Source organism: Phasianus colchicus, chromosome 1 (assembly GCF_987193195.1).
Source record: "Phasianus colchicus chromosome 1, bPhaCol1.hap1.1, whole genome shotgun sequence".
Lineage (NCBI taxonomy): Eukaryota > Metazoa > Chordata > Aves > Galliformes > Phasianidae > Phasianus > Phasianus colchicus.
Genome location: NC_143436.1, coordinates 77,808,915 through 77,826,840, shown reverse-complemented (window position 1 = coordinate 77,826,840; position 17,926 = coordinate 77,808,915). Strand labels below are relative to the sequence as shown.

General features: G+C 40.3%; 1 protein-coding gene across 4 annotated transcripts in view; it reads left to right on the top strand.

Moving 5' to 3' along the window:
• The first annotated feature begins 4,602 nt into the window (after positions 1-4,602).
• Positions 4,603-17,926, top strand: part of TEAD4 (TEA domain transcription factor 4) — a 64,330-nt gene continuing 51,006 nt past the window's right edge. For 2 of the 4 annotated variants that reach the window (XM_031611543.2, XM_090148300.1), the window contains exon 1: positions 4,603-4,796. The gene's annotated coding sequence lies outside the window, so the exon portion shown is untranslated. Of the gene's footprint in view, positions 4,797-5,102; positions 5,196-17,926 lie in introns of those variants that run through there. The other 2 variants (XM_090148301.1, XM_090148293.1) reach the window with 2 other exon arrangements.

The window sequence follows — 17,926 nt, the reverse complement described above, 5'->3', positions numbered from 1 at the left end:
AGTAGCCCAGCTCATTGGTAGTCCTGGTGTGGTTCAGATATTTTGTTTGCATGTTGATAAACTCCTACATCAAACTGCTGCTCCACTTAGGAGTTTTTCCTTCCCTTTCCCTTTCCCTTCCCCTTTCTCCTTTCTCTTTTCTCTCCTTCTTTTCTTTCCAAAATATAAAAGCAGTTGTTAATGCTGTAGCATGTTAGCTACTTTAGATTCACTGTTTTTCTTCACAGTTGCTCATTTGCTCTGGAAGAATGGCCATGGGGCCTAGTACACAGAACATGGACAAAGCTAGCTCCAGCATGCCTGACTTGCTGATGAAACCCATTGTTGATTCAGTAGTGTTGCAGGTACTGGAGGCACTGGATTAACACTGGTCAAAAATTAGTGCATCAGACCCATGTCTGTTAACGAGGGAGAACTGATACAGCTGGATGCTGTTGGCAAGCTGTGCTCTAAGCAGGTGTGGTAAAATTCCTGTCCTCACACACAGCTAATATGACCACTTAGAAAGGAGAAGGCACAGAAAACACAGTCTAGCATGGTCTTATAATTTATCTGCAATGTATGCTTTATCCTACATCTCTTCTTAGTCTAGCCATAATCCTCCTAGGCAATGCTGGTGTGGTGGTGAGGACCAGATAGCACAGACATTACAGATCTTTAAAAGCAGAGAGAAAGAGATACACATTGTCCTCTGTATCCAGTCCATTGTCAGGCTGATCTCTCTCTAAGATCCTGAAGTTTTTAATACCACTTTTGGCACCAAATAAAAGTGTTATTTTGTCATGTTATGAGATGCTTCCAGATGGCCCTGGGATTCTCTATGGGCAGGTTCTACTACTAGCCTTAGTTGTTTAAACTCAGTACACCAGACAGTCTGGAGCCATGGCAGCCCTGTTTTCTTCTTGAGCAAGCAGAAGTATTGATAAAGTCAGGAGTTTCTAAATAGAGAGCTGGTACCCTTCTATGAGGCTTTAACATTCTCACCTACTCAGTTAAGGCAGATCTGTGCCAATTGGAAGGAGGTAGGCATGAATGAAGGACAACAGAATGGAGGTGTGTTCTGGGAACTATCTATGTTATGTGTGATAGGTATTACTATGGAACAGTGGTTCAAGCTGCTGTGCAGTACAATAGAACAGCTTATTTATGAAGGAAGTGTGAGGAATATTCTTGTGTGAATGTGCAAAGAACTGCTTCTTAATGTTGGTTTCTCTGTGCTTTGATTCTCTTCCATGAATTTTCCAGTTGATATCAAGTCAGCTGAGTTCTTCCAACCTATCACTTTGTAGTCCACTAGCAATTTCCATATCATGTGCCAAAGAGCAACCTTGAATTGAATGTAGATGACAGTATGACTGAGGTGCCTGAGTCTGTGAGAAGGGCATTATGCAGCAGGTCTCCTGCTGCTTCTGAATGGCTTATGGCACTGAATGCCATAGTGAATGGAAAAGAAGGAATCACAGGCAAAATATTATTAACAGCAGAAGGAAAATGAGCCTTCCAAGAGCGAAACCATGTGCTATATTCTTTTTTTCTTTTAGCATTGGTGCAAGATAGAGCCTTCAGCTGGGCTATTAAGAATAGGTATGGTTAGGCACTATAAGTAGAGGCAAGATATATTTTGCAGGTGGAAATTACTCTGTCTTTTTCCCTTTCTTTACTAAGCCCTAGTCCTCCTTTTTTTTTCTTTTTTTATTCTTTTTTTTTTTTTTTTTTTTTCCCCCAGAACATAATCCATATTAATGCATTTGCCAATCCTGTACTTTCAAACCTCTGCCATACATGAGACCTGCTGTCACTTCAGCACCTCTGCCCTGGTATTAAAGGACCTCTTTGCAGAGGGGACAGAAAACAGATGCTAACCACATTTCCTACTCCTTTTCAAATAAAAGGTGAGTAAGAAATGAAGTAGACAATGCTCTGAGGATTATTCCAGTAAGATTGTGCAGTGGTGACTGTGGTGCATGGCATTCAGTCTCTCCTGTTGCTAAACAACATGAACACCACTGAAAAGGCCTAGCTAGTGTTTTGGATAGTGGCATGAGATGTAGGATTTGCTTCTAGCCACCTGGTGGTTACTTCCACCATTGTAAGCATGTGGTGCTTAACTGTATCAGATTTGTGGAAGTGTGATATCTATCACCTCACCCTGTATTCATATTTCAGCCATTGTTCTACATACCAGAGGGGCTTTATCTGCTTGGCTTCCTTGATTGAAGCACATTTTGCATTTGTGGATAACCTGTGCAATAGTGTCCATGGTCAAGTCTTCCCCTCAAACATTTACATGTTTGAGCCCATTATATGTTGCATCTTTTCCTAGGTGGCCTGACGTATGATGGACCTATCAAGCTGTAAATAATTCACCCTTATGTTGCCAGTCCAGATCTTCCTGAACCACTTAAATTTTAGTAGCCTGATCCACCTGCTTTGTATTTTGATGTTCTTCAGTGGCCCAACTCAAGATACATGAGCATCTACGTGATGTGCCAGGCAGCAACATTGGAAGGCCTTCACCTCTGCACATTGGCTTGATTCACTAAATTCACTTGATTCACTAAATTAAAGTGTCCCTGGTCTTACAATAGTCTTTAATAGTCCATTTCATCATTCAGTTTTTTCTTTGGGCTGGTGTATGCCGTTTTCCATACTGACTGGAGAATGAGATGCTGGAGAGCAGCCCCACTGAATAAGATGTGGGGCTCCTCTGGCACACAATGATGAATTCTTGCTTAAAATGTTCTAAATAAAACTTAAGACACAAGAAAAAACAGAGGCAGACAAGTAGGGACACGTTAGGAAGAAGTTGGGCAAACCAATTAGTATGATAGCATTTTATCTCAATAGTCCAAAGAAAATTTTCTTTAGGTCTCATGATATGCATAATGGAGTTTGAAGTTGGGAGGGATATTTCTGTGTGAATAAATGAAGTAATTTTTTTTTTTTTAAGTTAATTCAAATAATTAAAACTAAAAATGAGATAAAAATAACCAGGCAGAGAAAAAGTGCTGCCATTGTAATACTGTTGAAGGAGAACTAGGGAAATTCCCTTGGCTTGTTTTTGACTACAATCCTGCTTTCTCAGGTGTCAGTGTCCAAATGTAAAAACAGGAGAAAGAAGACTAGTATGGCGGAAGACTGATCCACTGATTAGAAATGACCACTGAGAAAGGAACATTTGTAAAAGACCATGAAGGACCTTTGGGACTTACTGGTGAAGATGTGTTGTGTATTTGCTGCTATGAAGAAGAGATGAGCAGTGTTGGCAAAGCGTGGAGAGATGATAAAACAGGTATTCAGGAAAACAACTCGGTGGCTCTCCTCTGGATTGCTGTGAGCACAGTAGGCTAGTTAGGAGGGTTAAAGATTCAGAAATAGATGTGTTAGGCTAGCTTAAGAGATGAAGTTGATTGATGATATAGGAAAAGAGAAACTGTGTAGTGAACGAGACCAGCTGTCAGATCTAATTCTAAGCCTGCCCCAAGGCAAGTCTGGTAGACATGACAGGATAAATGACTGCTACTGAGCTGGGACTGCCTACTTTGCTTGCTGTGCCAGTTAGGTGTGAATGTATAGTTTCAATGCAGTGACGCGTTGGTCATGGAATGTGCTCTGCAGGTGAGGGAAGACTGGCAAGAGAAGGCAGAAAAGGAGAAGGGATGCATAGAGCCCCCACGGAAAAATGGGAGTCATTTTAAAGTCAACTACCTGGAAGACTGGCTTGAGAAAAGCCATAGAGAACATCCCATTGCTGTTACGTGAATAGTTTCCTATCTCGGATGCTCTCGAAACAGTTAAACTGTCACTAAACAAGCACTTCTGTGGTGCTGGGGCTGGCTTTTATTGTAGCCGTTTAGCTATGCGGGGTGAAAGCCACATTCCTGAGGTAGCTCCGAAGAGGCCTGTAAGTCAGGCCTGGCTGCAAGGGGCTAGACGCGGGGCTGTGCTGGCCTGGGATCACCGCGCTGAAGGGCCGAAGTGTGGCTCTAAAGAGCGCTTGGACCCGACAGTCGAAGAGGGCCGCACGGGGGCCGGCAGCTGTTAAGTCACCGCCTGGGGCGACTGTAGCCCTAGGGCTTCCGGCGCGGGCGCTGGTTTCTCGTCCGCGTACCCCCACGCCTGGTAAAACAACAGGCAAGAGGCGGCGTTACCGCGGCTTGTCCACCGTTTGGAGCAGAGCCGTCCTGAACAGCGATTACAACTTCTTTTCCCAGCTCTCACCGACGCACTGATTTCTGGAGGTGGCCGTGTCCCCTCCGCTCCCGACACCCCTGCAGCCAAGCTCCCTCGGCTCTCCTCCCGGCTTTTCCTTCGCGGCCGCCTGGAGTTTCCTTCCTCTGTTCCCGTTTGTGGGGCAACCCGCCCCTGCGGGCTTTTTCTTCCGGCCATTGCCCCACGATCCCCCCTCCCCTCCCCTCCCCTCCCCTCCCCTCCCCTCCCCTCCCCTCCCCTCCCCTCCCCTCCCCTCCCCGAGCACGCACGTCCTCGAGCCGGAGAGAGCCGATCCCCTCTGGATTTTGTTCACAACCCCGCCTCAGCTTTTCTCTCGCCTCCCCCTTCTCCCCCCGGCCAGTCCCCTCCCTAACCCTCTTCCATCCTCTACATTAGACGGGAGTCCCCTCCCTCAGTCGCGTTCATTTCATACCAACTCTCATTCCACGCGTTCCTCATTTACTCCTTTCAAACTCCAGGGAAAATAAAAACCCTCTCTTTTCCTATCAAACTCTGGCCCGAACGCTGCCTCCCTCCGCCACCGCGCAGTCTCGCCGTCCTGCTCGTCGCTCCACGCTCTTCAGGTAAGTCGGTGGCACTCGCCTGGGGCCGCTTTGTGTGCTCCTGCTTAACTCCGGCCCGGCCCGGCCGGGCCCGGCATTGTTCATACCGTCTCCACTTTCTGCCTTTCTGGGGAGTTCGGGAAGGAAGAGTCCCGAGAATACGTTCTGGAGCCTCCCCGAGGGGAACCACCCCGGCAACTTTCTTTCTCTCTGGCTTGGTGGTAACAATGCTGAGTGAGAAGCTGATCCGCTTCCCTGTCCAAAGCCCTAAGGACTCAGGGGTGGGGATCGAGCAAGAGAGAGAGGCATATAGTAATAAATTTTATCTGCTCTTTTGGCATGAAGTCCTGGAGCAGGAGGTGGATTTGAAACTGGTCCTCACTGCCTCAGTGTAACAGCAGCTGCTCTTGCCTTTCTCAGGTCAGGACATGCTATTTCCCGATCTCTTTCCCGCGGGGTACTGGGGAGTGTCTGCTGGAAAAAAGGGTAAAAGAAAGATTTCGAAGTTGGTCATGTGCGACAGAGGAGATGTGAACGTATGAAGGAAGTGATTAGAAAATTCTCAATGGAGGCGACTGGTTCCTTTCCCCTTTCTGTGCCTGCACAGGACTTTGGGAACTCTGCTGCTGGTGCATCGGCAGAGAACTGTTAACACTTCTCATGGAAAAAATAGGTTTCTGCATGTTTTATAGAGTTGATCTGGGGGGACCAGTTAAGAGGAGGAACAGAACTTTTTGTAGTAAGGATATAAATTCTATTGTAAACTACGGAAAGTGCTTTGGAGTAAAACAAAATTAACAGTAATAAGCAAAAAAATCCATGGTATTACATGTGGGTTGTCTTAATGCATTTATGAAAAGATGAGGAAATAGTGTTTTCCTAGTGTTTTTTAATCAGAAGTTAGAAGACATGAATTTTGGTGGCATGCTCCTGGAAAGGATTTTAAAACAAACAAACAACCCTCTTTCCCCCCTCCTCCCCCTCCACACACACACACACAAAGGAAAAAACAGTGAAAACCAACGCTACTCCCCAAGTAATCTTTTATCTTGTGCAGAATTTTATTTTATTTTGTTTAGAATGGGGGAAGGAGTGCAACAGTGCAGCTCAAGTAGGTATTTTATGGATTAAGTGAACCAATTTTTGTTTTGTTTTTAATTTAACCTGAAGTTATACTCCTGTTACTTTCTAACCTTAAGAGCAGAGCTTTGTAGGTCCGCTACAAATAATCAACACAAAATAAATTTTTGAACGCATGGGGGATGGGTGGCAGGGAAGATTTTTTATTCTTGTTTCCTATTACTTGGAACAGATCTGTTTCCCTTAGACTATATCCCATTTTCTGTGTCCAAACAGTAGAATATTCACTTGTTTGCCCATCTGTCTGTGAAGATGGAAGACATTTTATTTTTCCTTCTCCAGGAGGTGGGTAGTATGATGGGGAAGGAATGAAGTGAAAAGAAGAAGGGGGAAAAGAGGTGTTCTTTTTAACCAGGCTAGGGCCATGATAAATCTGCTTTACTATTGTTGATGCAACTGAAAACTTTTGGACTTGATAGATTTTTCTCACTATGGAGAAGAAGTTGGGCTGTCTTGTAATGAATACAGAGGATTTTCTTTATTAAGGCTGCTGGATGCCAAGGGTCTCTGGCATATGAGGGACTCTTAGTTCACAGACCAAAAGGTAGCCAGCCAGTCCGTACAGTTACCTTGCAGAGTTTTTCTAAATCCTGGTCTGGACTATTCAAATTCGAGTATTTGACAAGCCTATCATCTCTGACCTGGAATGTCAGCTCGTTGTTCTTGCCCTTTAGGTGATCTTGGGATGAAGTAGTGTGCATGACAATTACTGTTGATAGTGGATATTACAAATTACAAATTTCTTTTCTCTCTTGTTCCCTGTTACATTTTTTTTTTTTTTTTAATAACTTTGCTGATAGTTTTAAATTACTTCAGATTATTACTGTGGTGTTTTAATGTTCCTGTACCATGGAAATTCTGGGAGAAAATGGCATAAGAATAGTAATGACAGACTTGACGAGAAAGATTCCAAGGTGCAGAATCTTGCTTGTGGTTTAAGATAAAATAATGGTTGCTGTTGGGTCTTTTACTCAGATATTTGTTTCACAGAACTCAAATACATTATGAAAATCATTGAAAAGTACAGTTTCTCCAGTTGATGCTTGAGATTATTTCTGGAATGACACTCACAATTTATCTTTCTTAATATTCCATGCTTTATTTGGACTGATTCTTTTAGGTCTTGGTTTTATCACAGCATAATTATAGGGATAGGTCCACAAATACTGCAGACTGGTACTGCTGAAGACAGAGCTGGCCTGCACAGGCAGTCCATTTCTGTACTTAAGTTTTTCCTTTATGTGGGGTGGTATGGACGCAGACCCAAATCAGAAGAAACACTGTTTCAGCAAGTTAGTTTTCAGCCATACCTGTTCCCTAGACCAGTTAATCATATGTATGTTCACGTGAGTGGGGCTATGTCTGGAGAGGTGGATACAATGACTAGTGGGTTGGGTGTAAGATTAAAATGGGAATGGTTTTCTAGCAGCATTGTAGTTTTGTTGCACCTTGAGCTGTTCTTTGGACCACATTTATAATTTATTTTTGAGGTAGTCAAAGGATACCTGTCTTATCTGGCCACGTGGCTGTATCTTAAGAAAACAAAAATTCCATGTTATTTAATTTTTTATTTTTTTTATTTTTTTTAAGAATATATATATAAAAGATCCTCACTCAAATTTGTCCTTTGTTCTTTTTTTTTTTTTTTTCTTTTTTTTTTTTTTAAATTCTTTTTTTCCCCTAAATGTCATGCAATGATTCTTTTGGACAGCTTTTCCATAGCCCAATGCATTTTAAAATCAGTTGGGATTTCCTGAAATTCAAGCTAATTTTTGTTAGCCTAATGCAATAGCTTTTGCCTTGGCATGTTTCTGTGAAATTATTGTTTTTCCCTCTCTTCTTGCATTTGCTACTTCTAAGTTATTACAGATCACCATTGAGACTATATTTTTTATATTTTGCAACATCTATTATTCTAGGTCTAATGATTATTCTTTGTACTAGTCATTTTATTCAATTAGTCTGTGTTCCTTTTGCAGAATATGTGATACTTCACGTGTTGGAGGTGATTTATCTTTCTCTATTGCCTGAAGTGACAACTGAGCACAGACAGACAAAAGTTATATTGGTCATTTTGTAGAAGAATGTGCTTTATAGAAAAATCTCATTTGTTCAGCTTTCTTACTCGTTCATGTGTTTAACTCTTGCTTCTGGGAGGGCCTTTTCTTTACTTGATTTATCTCTGTGGTTTTTTATTGTTGTTGTTGTTGTTGTTTGCTTTCTTTTTTCTTTTCTTGAAGTTGCTTCAGTTTCCTGGCATTACTTTTTCCAGATAGTCTAATTTCTGTCCCAACCTCCTCCTCCTTCCCCTCAACCACTTCTCTTGTTTGAGCTGCCTTTACCCACTGGTGTTTGTAAACTTAATTCTGTATCATCTGCAAGTTTAATTAACATTTTGTTTGTTCAGTCTTAGATCAGTAATTAAGATGTCAATGAAAACTGGACCATCTAAGATCCCTGCAGCAACACAGTAGATGTTGTTGTGTCTGATAGTTCCATTGGTATATATCATTACACTTTTGAAACATTCATTTTCTAGTAATATGAGCAGTGCTATTCAGCTACCCAGCTTGAATTAATTTTTCAGCCATGATTTCCTTAGTGAGTAGCAAATGCTTTTCTAAATCTAAACTTAAAACATTGTGCACTTCTTTTTTTTTCTCTTCATGATAGTTCTATCCTCATTTGAAAAGCAATCGAGTTTATCAAGATGGAGCACAGTGTTCATAAAGCCATGCTACTTACTGATCATGGTATATGCTTTTCTCTGCACCAGCTTTTCTGTTATGTCCATCAACATGCTAAATGCCCTACACCTTACTTCATATAGCCATGATCTAGGAAAGAGCCTTGTAAAAAGTTGGTAATTTGCTCATTACAAGATACGAAACTTAGATGATTAAATAAGTCATTGTTTTTTGTTGGTGTAGTTGGTTTTGATTTTTTTTTTTCTTTTTTTTTTCCCCCCCTCTGTCCCTTGGGTCCTACTTTTTCTGGAGATGATGCAGCCACTCTCCTTTGTTTTTAACGCTGTATGAATTACACATTTTCCTGCTAGGGAGGGGCAGGTTTTCCAGTTCCCAGTGTGACCGACTGAGTCACTGGCTCTGTTTTTCTGTTCCATTGTAGGTTTATGATTGCTATGTTCTACCTTTGTTAGAATGTGATTGCTAAAAGGTGTTTTTTTTTCTGCTGTACTGAGACATGAACGACAGTGGCTTGTTACAAACCTTTGAAGCATCTGCTTTGCTATTGCCAAAGGCAAAATAAATTAGCATAGTCCTCAATACCTTCCTTCAAACAGGAGTAACCATTAATGACAGATGTCCAGACAAAGTCTAATCTCTTGTAACCATGACTGCTGTGCTTTAACTGAGGGGAAAAAAAGTCAAGAGAGCACTGAACATGTGTATACTGAAAATGGCAAGGGAGGGAGGATTTGCTGATGTTTATCTTACCTGGTCATACTTCTTTGTGGCTAGGTCCTTGAAACCAACTACTGATACTGGCCTAGCAGGATTTAGAGCTTCTCTTGGTGTAAGAATCTTGTCAGTTTAAGGAAAAAAAAGAGAGAGGTGTGGAAGAGAGGTTTGCATAAGAAGGCTTTTTAAAGTATACTTAATGCTTTAATTTATCTTTTTAAAAGCAAAAAATACTATTGATTTACAGTTACTTTATTTATGAAAGATCTAACAATCAGAACAAAATAACTGTGCAGGAGGAACAATGTAAATTGCTTCTTTTATCCACAAGTAAGCTAACTGAAAAGTAAAGAAGTATCCAACTGGTTTTGTAAGAACTTGTTTTAAAAAGTGGAGTTAAGTTTGTAACTGTCTGTGTCCCTAAGAATCTAGACTTGCTTGACTAATTGCCCCTATCCTGCTGTAGATTAATCCAGCAGAAGGTATATAAGATGTTGACCCTCCTGGGAGAAAGAGGTGGAGGAGCAAAGAGAGAAATCAGAATGTTTGTGCTTTTCTGTGACATCTGAGGACGAGCTTAACTGTTTGGTTTTTTTTTTTTTTTTCAGTTTTGCCATTTTTTCTATTTCTTTGCCTTGTGATTCCAGTTTGAGGATTCAACTTGTATTTACAGGCTGTCATAGTTTTTACTTGCTTTCTGTGGAACTTCTGAACTCTTCTGCTTCATATATTAGATGGAGCATGTACTAAAAAGCTGAGCTGAGATTGTATCTGAATCCATAGAGAGAATGCGGCTTAGTTGGCAGCCATAATTAGGGCTCAGCTTCACCAAGAAGCATTGAAAAGTCAGACCAGGAATTAATTGTTTATTCTTCACAATATAAAATTGTAGAATCACAGAATGGCTTTAGTTGGAAGGAACCTTAAAGGTTGTCTATTTCCAAGCCCCGTGCCATGAACAGGAACACTTTCCACTAGATTTGGTTGCCCAAAAACTCATCCAGCCTGGCCTTGAACACTTCCAGAGATGGAGCATTCACAGCCTCACTAGTGGTGGGTGAGGGTTGAAAAACCTTCCAGTGTCTTCATCCTCATAGTCAAGAATTTCTTTCTTGCATCTCGTCTAAATCTACCTTTTTTGATTCAAACCATCTACCTTGTGTCCTTTCACTACACACCCTGACAGAGTCTTTCTCCATGTTTCCTGCAGACCCCCTTTAGATACTGAAATGCCTCAATGAGGTCCCCTTGGAAACTCCTCCAGACTAAATAAGCTCTTTCAGCCTTTCTTCACAGGAGAGGTGCACTAGCTTCTGATCATCTTCATTGCCCTCCTCTCAACCCACTTTAACAGATGGTGCAGGTGTTTCACGGTTGCTCTTTACTTAGGCAGTGGCTTTTCAAAAACATCGAAACATTTTTAAGCTTCTGTCTAACTCCTACTAAAATTGGGACACATGCTTTATTGGTTGATTGAACTGAGATCCCATTTTACAACTCTTCTGCCATTCATATTTTGCTTCAGTCTTGAGGTGTTAGTAAAGGGCCTCTTTAGCCTTGGAATGGACAGAGAGGTACACAGATTATGATTATAACATAGGCCACCTGAAAGCACTGCAGATGAGGAAGCATGATTCTGCTTGTGTCTATTCTGTTATAAAAAAAACTGTTAGCCCAATTTCTCCTATTGCTTTTGCTGGAAACTGGCTATAGTTCTGGAGCTAAACGCTTTCACAGCTTTAGATGAGTTTTGGAAACATTTGTCTCCTATCTAAGTTCATGTGAAATTCTGCCATTGGTGTCATTTGAACCCAAGAGCGTGTTTTTTGGGACTTGTACCCTTGAGTCCTAGGCAACACAATCCTGTTTTGGAAGGGACCCATGAGTATCATCAAGTCCACCTCCTGACTCACATTCAGCAACCTAAGAGTTAAACAAAACATATATTTAAAAGTATTTTCCAAACACTTATTGAACACTGACAGGCTTGGGGCTATGACCAGTTCCCTGAGAAGCCTGGCCTCTTCTCGGTAAATAACTTCTCCTAACGTACAAACTGAACTTGCTTTTCCAGAGCTTTAAGCCATTTCTCCACATCCTATTATTGATTGAAAGAGGTGAGGCTGAGAGACATCCTGAACAGGAGGCAGAATTGAGAAATAAGAATTTTGTTTGGATATCATGAAATGACAGGGCATTATTAGTCCCTCAATTTTGTGTTCTCTGATAGAAAAGACTAGAAAGGCATCTAATTTCCAGAAAGTGTTAAACATCAGTCCTGAGAAAAGTGATTCTCTCTGAAGTTAAAACAACTGCAAACACAAAGCATTTTAAAGTTCACCTTTCTTTGTCTTGACATTATTGGAAAGATTTTGTCATTAGACAAATTTTCTTCACTGAGTGATTCACTTAGGCAGGTCTTTGTGCTATAAATTTTTCGGTAGGTAGTAGGTATTTTGTTTTTAGTGTAATGGTGAGATTTTCAGAATGGTGGGCTTGGGAGTAAATACTCTTTGCTTCCTGTTAAAGGTTCCTTATCTTTTAATATTTAAGTGAAGAACAGTATTTGGTGAAAATGGTAAACATGATTTATTTCTCCCTCACATATGATTTGGTATGATGTCTCTCATCCGCACTTGGTTGGGCTGTAAGTTGACTACTTTCAAACAGGGCACTCAGTGAGTTGCTGAAGCAATGGAGTCAAGCAGTGACCCAGAAGAACGATGCAAGACAATTTATTGAGCTTTCTAGGTACAACTAATCAACTGCTTTGAGGCAAAATTAGGCAATTTTCTAACAACAATTAATAAGCAAATATTTGAAGGCAAATTTAGGCAATAGCTAGTACAGAAAAGCAAGTAAAAGAAGATTGAGAGGAAAGAGAAGAAGAGCAAGAGAGAAAGAGAAAATTAGAGAGAGATGGTTCACCACTCCTGGATCCAGACAATCTTGATTATGGGTTCTTGATCCGTGGCTGGTGAATCAACAAAGGTAAATGTTCATGTTCTCCATTACATTGTCTGGCTGGTCCAAAACCACCCATGGGCTCACGACCCACTTGTGTATTCAGGACTTTTCCAGCGATTGTCTCTGTCATGCACTCCCTCCTTGCTCTTCTGATGTTTATCAACCATGAGGAGCCATGAGAGGAAGTGAAGTTAAACAGTCTATCATTCCACCTTCGCAAAGTGATGTTTCATAGATCTTACAGCTCCATTTTTTTCATTCGTGGACAGTTGATAAGGCTAGTTGTTTGAGTCAACATATTTGTTGTAAGGCTCAGGCATATGGGCTATGTAATTTTAATCAGTAAGCCACAGTTCTGTGTACTTCAGGAGACAGTTTTAATTTAAACATTAGCTAATACTACTGAAAATTCCATGATAAGGAATGGGCACAATTACTGGACTTCCTTCTGGTTAATTCTTCTTTAACTGGCTTGGTGCTTGTTGAGAGGACTAGTGATGACTACTGCTACTAGGATAAGGATAGCTATCCATCTTCACCCTATCACAATCATTTTTTCTGGAAATATTGAAACATGCCACTTAGAAAGTCAGAGAAAATGGGAGATCTGAGGGATAGTTCTCACATTGGATACAACATTGTCTCCCCCAGTCTACTTTCAGGGCATCAAGATTGTGTTCTGTCTTCTTTATAAAGAATGTAACCAATTGGGTGGTGTGCAATGCCACACACTGTCTTATCACATCCTGTTTGACTGCATTATCTAGGGTTACTCTGATAGAAGTTTTCCTCTCTCCATGTTTTGATTTATATAACTATGTTGGATGTTACATCCTCTCGTTTCAGTCAAAGCTCATCTACTACAATAAATTAAAAACATTGCTTTGCTTCGCTCAGGAAGTCAGGTGCCTCTTGAACAGCAGCTGCTGCAGGTAATTTCAGTGTAGCAAGCAAACCAAGCTTAGTTTTTTGCAAGGCATAAAAGCGTTCTGCTGGAGCCCAAGCATATGTTGAATATGATCTAAGGCCAGTAGTTTTTGTTCCTTTGTAAATTAGTCTAACACAGTGATAAGACAGAGACAAAATCTCACAAGGCAGCCTGTAGATGTAATGATTATATTATCTTGCACAGTATACAGTTCTTCTTTTTTCCTTGCCTGGCACTGTTGTCCGTTAAGACGTTTTCTTCATCTGCAGCATGTAACACCTACTTTAACTGGTTTTAGTCAGAGAATTCTAGTCACAGCAGTAGTGTCCTGGGTGGATAGGAGTATTCACAGGTAATAGCCAGCATTGCTCCAGGACCACAGAAGTCTCAGAGCAAAAGCTAAGACTGTAGCTAGTCTCACCATTTGGCTAAACTGTTAATAGAATGAGTGAGTAGAGACTTCTCAAAAAGCTCATGGAACTGTTCCCACTTTCTATCACTGATGCTGGACCTTCTTATGCAACTTCAAATGGCACTGGCTCCAGGCTGATTTAATGACTAGAGTGCTATTTCTTGGGCAGCCTGAGCAATTGGTTGCTGGGGTGCTGCAAAAGTATTTTACCCTGCTAGCTAGTTAAGGGCTATTTGGTCATGCTGCAGTTGCATCTTTTTTCACTGCAGAGTTCCTTTAAGCATGTTAATGATCTCTGCTGTTTTGTCTGCAAACTTTATCAGACCTCAGACCTTTTTGCTGTATAACTGCTTTCCCACCTTTTCCTCTTACACTAATGTTTTTCCCCTGCAGTCATTGAGTTGCACTCCCTTGGAGATACTCATCTACCGACTGCAGTCATACTTCTTTTTCAGAGGAAATAAGCTATTATTATAGTGCCCTATAGAATTTTCCAGCCTTTTTTTCCTCTGGTAAGTTTCAGTACTATGTTCTGTTGTACCCTACAAAACATATGAGGACTGCTCCTCCTATTTTATTATATTGGCCCACAACATCAAAGGCAGATGTTGTGGGTATGGCAGCAGATGTTGAACCTTCCTGCCAGTATTCCATTACATTTTGTTACTGTGCAACAGATGGCAGCAGAGCTGCAATTTGACAAAATGGCATCTGACATGGAAATGCATGGGAAACAAAGGTGTGGAATTAAATTCCTCCATGCAGGAAAAATCATACCATTAACATTCATTGACACTTGCTGAATGCTGGTGGATACTAAACAGGAGATGTGAGCTCCGTGAAGGGGATGGTGGTGTGTTTCAGCAGTGATGACAGCAACAATGGGGCACCTCTGCTGGTACAGGCTTTTACAAGTGCAGCATGCAGGCTCTTGTTCATGACCGGCAATAATGAATAGCTAGTGGTGGCAATTGTGTTGAAAAATAATGTTTTGTAGCTGAGAATTTTCTCTATCAAATAGTGTTATTGTGCTAATTGCATCTGTTGTAGTTTTTGAGGAAATAAATAGGAAGCATTAATTTCAGAGAAACCTGCATTCCAAACTCTTACTTTCTAAACCCAGATATCCTTGCGTGATTTCATTGTGTAAGCTCATTTATTAGCATGATCCTAATGGAAATAACCTGTGGTTGCTGTCTCCATTAAAAAAAAAAAAAAAAGAAAAAAGTTATATAGTACTTCTCTAAAGTTCTAGTTTGTGCAGCAGGACATACTCTCTTCTGGATTAATTTTTTTTTGAAGTTATCTATTTGACTCTATTATTGATGGGACATGAAAATGTTGTGGTTCAGATGCTCATTCAGATGTTTGACTCATGTAATCAAAGTAGTGAATGCCAGAATTGTTCATTTTTATTTGTATTGCAATAACATCAAGGAATACCTGTAATGAGAAGTAGTCCCTGCCTCAAGAGCTTGTCCCATGAAATGAAACATAAGTTGAAGAGATTTATATAATTAATTGAATTGCTCAACGTGCAGCCAGCGAGAGTGGAACCGTGCTGTCAGATTCCACAAGACTGTGCTGGTAAGCATTGCTTCCTGGGTGAAGTGGATAGGGACATCTCTGGGTAGTGGGTTGTGTTTGATACCAGTTTCAGAAGGCAAAGATGGTAGACATGGGGTAGGGAAGTCTTTTAGACAACTCTAAGAAAACCAAACAGCTGGCTGCAATTTTTCATATCCTTAGGCAAGTATGATTTTGAGTTAAGCATCTGCCACAAAAACCTAAGAGGGAACTGTTACCAACAGTAATGAGTGTAGAATTGATATCAGAAAGCAGATGCGTTAGACTAGAGTTTTTAAAAATATGCTCCCTGTCATTGAGATCTCACTTAAGGGTTTGTGACAGCTGTCTAGCTCTGCAAGATCTCTGAATCACCATGAGATGCCATGCATGAAAGAAGAGAGAGTTAGCATTGAAATTGCCAGCTTAAGAGCAATTAAATTGAAACTGCTGGAGCTGAAAAATTTGTTGTTTCTCCATACTCTTGCTTTCCTCTGAACCCAGAGTCTGCCTTTGTGAGTGATTTGCATTAAGAGACAGGCCATGACATAAATAAGAACAGAGATCAGGAGTAAATAAGAAACAGTGTTTGAACAGAGAGAAATGTAACAGAGAAGTAGAATGGTGAGGAGGTGGTAGTGCTATGAGGTGTTCGTGTCTGATCCTGGAACCCACAAAAAAAAGGTAGATAATCATCTTAGTAAAATATAGAATAAGAACAACTGTAAGATATGAGAATAAATATGAGAACCCAGTAGTGTAAGATTCATAATGACGGAATCTGAAGAGAATAGATGTAAAGTCTAGGACCCCTGGCATGTTTGCAGAAATGAGAAAAGATCAGATGATGTACCAAACAATTGTTCTGGGAATTCAGAAGGGAGAGGAACTGGCTGATTGTGTCTGTGAATTGGAATGTCTATTTAGTGATTTCAAAATCAAATTCACACCAGAAAAAGCTTTGTGATTACAAGCTTTTCCAAAAACAGAACTTATAAATAAATTAGCTTATAAGTACTGAAATACTTACTGATATTAGAACACTCAGAAGTATATGTTTTAGAAAACACCATGCTTTTAAGTTACCAACTTTTATGTGTTTGGTTTTTGATTGAATGGAAAACTGAACCAAACTGAAAGCTAGATAGTAACTAAAAACATGTATTTTGTTAAAGCTAAGTGGTTGGTAATTAATATTATTCATACCTTTCTTGTAATAGGTAATAGTTTCACCATCACCGTGTTTCTACAAAATGCTCTACTTCTGCTCAGATCACATTTTCAATGGGAAATGATTCAGTTTTTTAGCTTCCCATACCAATAAATCTATTTAACATAGAATTTGTCTCCCAGTTCTTCCATGGCTTTGTTTAATAAGTCGCCACCTTTCCCACCAGTGAATTCAGAGTTCACATCAACAGACTGGGAAACTGGAGGCCTGAAGTGTTCAGCAGAAGAAGAGAGCTACAGGCCAGACAACTCCAGAGTTGAGCTCTGAGCTGAGTGGGATTGCACATAAAGATTACTATTTAAGCAGTGTTATTTAGGATAATCTCGCAGGTTCATTAAAACATTATATCTCTGATTCAGTAAGATGCTAATGTTATAAGGATTTTAATAGTCTTTTCAATCTATGGAATATCTTCTGAAGTTATCACAAAGAAGGCTAAGTGGTGTTAGTGCCGTAGTGATTCTTGAGGTTTCAGCTGGAGATGGCCAAATATCCTGCTTGATATCCCCACGATAGCATATTTTAATGCTTACTGACTTAGCTGTAGCTTGAAATAAATAGGACTAACATTGTTGGTCAAGGAATGAAAGGCAAGAAAGAAACTTTAATATCTTTATAATTTTTTCTCTCATTGCTTTTACTTTCTGTATCTCTCTTGCTTTATACTAATGTGAAATAAGGATCACATATGCTGTCTTTCGCTTTGAGGACTTTCCTGAATACACAAGTGACATCTGCTGAAGTTAGCGCAACTCTTCTTTTGTATTGGGAGAAGACAGTCTTGGGGGTTGACACAGAACTGAATGCAAAGTATGTTTTCTCTATTACTGAATTCTGGATCTTGCATCAGAAAAGATCCAGAGTTTGCTCTGTCACTGAAGGGGCTTGGCACAGATATGAAGCCTTGTAAAACATCAGATGATCAGGCAGCAACTCCTAGCATATGAATGCAGAGCTGGAAAAAGGAGCTATGCTTCAGATATATTAATTGTCAGCATAACAGTGCATTGTGATTAAATCATCTACTGGATTTTAACCTGTATCTATATGGGTCTTGAAGAGATGAAAGTAACTGAATTAAAAATGGGTACTTTTTATGTTTATGATAGCCATATATTCCCTAGGAAATGACTTTGTCTACTTGTATTTTGGGATTTTGGCTTCAGAACAGAGATTGTAGCTTGCACTGACTGTGGCTTTGAAAGACACAAAACTGCTAAGCTGTATGAATCTTTTCACTTGGTGCAGATCCTGCTGTCTGTTTTAGACATACATCTCTAAATGTAGGTTGTACTATGCATACATTTACTTTGTCAAACCTTAAGCTTCTTTCTGAATTCTATTCATTTCTCAGTGTGACAGCTGAAGTTAAAACCAGCCTGTGACCTATGTTTGTGGAGTTATTGAGGGAGAACTGGCTGCTATATTTGCCAAGCTATTCCATCGTGTTTGAAAATAATGGCTGTCAAATGAATTCCCCTGTGC